The following is a 4,236-nucleotide window of genomic DNA, read 5'->3' as shown; positions in this document are numbered from 1 at the left end:
TGTCGCTTATAATTGCTTCCTTAGGGTTCTATCTACAATCAATAGAAATTTAGATGAACTTCGGGCTCCGCCTTCTCCTCACTCAGTTTCCAATGCTACGCATCAGTCAACAGTTGGTAAGGAAAATTCTAGTCATAGGCTCAACTTACCGCCCTGTGACATTGAAGTTTTTGATGGCGACTTCCTTAATTGGCCTACATTTAGGGACTTATTTTCTGTGGTATACATTAACAATTCAGGCATTGGTGACATTGAACGCCTATGTCACTTAAACAAAAAGTCCAGTGGCGACGCCCATGAAATTGTGGCTAAGTTTTCGCTTACCCACACAAATTTTGGTCTTGCGTGGAAAGCTCTAAAACGTACATGTGACAATCCACGTATATTGGTGAACCACCAACTTAAACTTCTATTCGATTTGCCTGTTATTGATAATGAAACTAGCTCAGGCCTCAAACAATTGCAAAGGGGTATTAATGGATGCACATCATCCATGTCAAATTATGATGTCTCCACAGAAGATTGGGACCCTATCCTAGTGTTCTTATGTCTTCATAGACTACCACAAAATTGCGTCACACTTCGGGAACAAAGTATCAAAGATAAGTCCGCTTTGTCTTCCTGGAATGATTTGGATAAGTTTCTTACAGAACGTATCCAAACTCTTAACTGCTTACGGGACATTCGTGGTATTGGCAACGTCAATCAATCAAGTAGCAAAAAAGTTCGTTCACATTTCACGAATGCTGGAACGAACCGAACCCCTACATTCTCTCGAAATTCGCCACCATCTTCTAGGCAATCTCGTCCGTCTCCCAATAAGTCTTGCATTATTTGTCCACGACAAATGCATCACCTAAGAGCATGTCAACGTTTTCTACAACTTTCAGATCCTGAAAGATATAATACTATTAGGAGACATAATTGCTGTTTAAACTGTCTGTCCGCAAAACATCTAGTCAACCATTGTAGTAGCCTACACAATTGTAGGGTATGTAATAAAAGACACCATACTCTTTTGCACAGGGAACGTTCCACTACTGGTTCGTCTTCGACGGCCACAACACCACAAGTTCAGAATGTAGTTTCTCCCCATCAGCCCTCTTCATCGAGAGGGACTACCCCACGATCTTCAAATAGACAGGTATTTCATACCACCCACAACAACAAAATGTTGTTAGGAACGGCAAACGTTCATATTGTACATAAAGGTACTACGTACCTAGCCAGAGCTCTTATTGACCCTGCTTCATCATCATCATTCATTTCGGAAGAAATGCGAAATCGAACGGGCATACCCACAACTTCGAACATTTCCACTATTTCTGGGGTCAGTGGATCTGTTTCAACTACCTCCAATAAAGAATGTCAAGTCCGTATTAGTTCTCCAATTGATACTACGCAATCAATGGAATCTAAAGTCATTGTCCTTCCAACCATCGCAGAAAATCTGCCCTCCTTCACCGCACAAACAGATATTCGATCAAATGTGCCAAATCTACGTTTGGCCGACCCCGATCCCTTCTCATCCCGTCCTGTCGATATTTTACTTGGTGCAGATCTTTATCCGAAGATCATGCTACAGGGTACACGTTCCAACGTACTAGGCTCACTAATAGCCCAGAGTACGGTTTTCGGTTGCATCATTACTGGTCCAATGCCCTCTTCGTATTTACGTCCATCTATTTAGGGATATACACCTGGGGGACTTTGAGCAAATTATGCTCCATTTTATCCATACTCCCTTTTATCCATAACGGTGTCGATAGTAACTCTAATAATTGTGCTAGGTCAGTTTTCTCACGGAAAACTTAAAGATTACATCGCCTACACTTTTCCCTATATACATGCTACGCAAATCTAGATTCTACGATCTATATTCCGGGACTTCGGCCCAGTTGGCTAGTGTTACTTTTTTAATACAAATTTAAACGCTTTACGAGCAAGATTCTATCATACAGTCCACGACTCTCCCAGAGTCATACATTTAAAATTATACTTCCGGTCACTTTCAGGTTGTTCTAATCATTTGTCACGCAAATGTCTCAAAATAGTTCTACGGGTTTACGACCTCTTACATTTATTCTAAATCCCATAATCTTCGGCATATTTGTGAAATCAAATATAATATATTGATGTTACGCATCAATCATTGTTGCAATCACTTCCACATCGTGGAATAATGGCGAACAGTAGAGGTGCACTCGGGATTTTCATACGGAAAACGGTAATATATAAAAGTTGTTGCGCAAATAATTATCATAGTCCATATCTCGAGTCGTCTTTTGCCACCTCTTTACTTTTTCGCGTTATGAAAAATGACCATTGATGGTCGCGATAGAGTCGCGCGTTATGGGACTATGATAGTTACAAAACGACCTACGGTTTTTACTGGTCATTCTGGCCATCCATTTATTAGTTATAATCCTCTTCGTTTCGGTATCACATCTCTCTATTTTCACAGAAGATGGAAAATTTAGGTACGATGACTGCGGTACGATATTGAAGACGACGTCCTCATGTTCGATGAGGAAAGGGACTGCAACCTCACAGGTGTCGCCATCGCCATTTCCTCCATCAGAGGAAAAATAATTTAAAGTCCGTCGTCGACGGTCCCTGAAGTTCCTTTGGGAGAACCGGTGGTGTCGCCACCTTTTTCGACACACTGTCGAAAGAACGTCGTCGACGGTCCCTGAAGTTCCTTCAGGAAACCCGGTGGTGTCGCCACCTATTTCGTCACACTGCCGAAAGAACCAGGGTTCGAAAAGAGCCTGCATAATGTTGTTCCAACAGAATCAGCCTCTAAACGTCCGTCCGTTAACTCATCATTGCCTTCGGCTTCAAGTCCCAGCGACGTTACGCAAATGCTCTCAGCGAGAGCCATTGGTTTGGGACATATCGTTGCTCCTTCGAAGTCCATGTCCGTGCGGCTTAAAAAATATCATGCTGGCTTGCAACTTTCCGATTCTCGGTCCAACGAAGCTGCGACGGTCAGCATGATACTAGGCCCAGAGGTTCAACACAATGAATGAAGCCACAAAACTTATTCTAGCCCTGGTTTTCCATGTAGTATTGAATCATCACGCGATGGGCAATCTTCAATTGCCTAGCCGCAAGACTCTGCGAGTCCTTTGATAATAAACAGTTAACGGATCCGATCTTGACGAGACATTGCACGATCCTGCTCGTCGAGCAAAATATTTAGCATTAATATGTTTTTTGAAAAAAAGTATAAAACAAAAAAAAAAAAAAAAAACACAAAAAAATAACAAACCAAACATTACCTACATATTCATTTTGCAACATAGCAAGATGTTGCAACGCGGGCGGCAATGATTATTTTGAAATAATTTCTTTTGAATTAAAGTAAATTGTGCCCCCATCGTTATATCTTGTTCACTACCTTTATATCCGTCTTTGAGTATTTCGTACTAAAGACAAAAGGTAGTAGCAAAATATAACGAGTAACTATGTCAAAGCGCCGCTTTGTGAAATCTTAGCTTTACAATTACACCCGTTCTTTGCTTCACGACCAGAAATCATCAAACCCTGTAGAAAAGGTAATTTTATATTGTTCCACGAACAAATATCAATAAAAAAAAACCAAATATACGTTTGGTAAAAAATTCTAAACCATTGTGTTTTTATTTCTCTTCTATTTCATATTTTGCATCAACGCAAACATTGGTCCTTCGAGCCGGATTCTACAATCCACCTTTACAAGGAAAACCTAAAACGACAGCGTCAACGCAAACATTGGTCCAATCGAGCCGGATTGTTTTTGACGAAAACAAACACCTCTCCTTTTGTTTCTCCTTTCACAAAGGAAAATATCGACATCGCCGAGAACAACAACTACAAAGATCCACGATCACCACCATCCAAACATTTTATTTATTTTAAAATATTAATTTATCAACAACACAGGTATGTACACATCCTAATTTATTTTTCAAATAAATTGACATACCGTGAAGAAATAATAGTGTTGTGATAAATAATTAATAAAATAAAAAACCGTCGGTCCGTCCGTTGCCGTCGGTAAATTGCATTGCTAAAAAACAACATCAAGTGTCATCCCCACACATTTGTTTACAACAACAAAATCAAAACAAACACAGAGATATTTTTTGTATTTATTCTCTCATCTATTTTATTCATTTCCGTGTTCCACATAATTTCTTTATATATTTCATTTTTATTGTTGTGCTTTTCATTTATTCTTCTTCTTGTTTG

Source organism: Musca vetustissima, unplaced genomic scaffold (assembly GCF_032173495.1).
Source record: "Musca vetustissima isolate MV318-11 ecotype Yass unplaced genomic scaffold, APGP_CSIRO_Mvet_v1 utg218499, whole genome shotgun sequence".
In the NCBI taxonomy this organism is placed as follows: Eukaryota; Metazoa; Arthropoda; class Insecta; order Diptera; family Muscidae; genus Musca; species Musca vetustissima.
The sequence above is the reverse complement of the archived record's forward strand: the minus strand, read 5'-3'. Positions refer to the sequence as shown.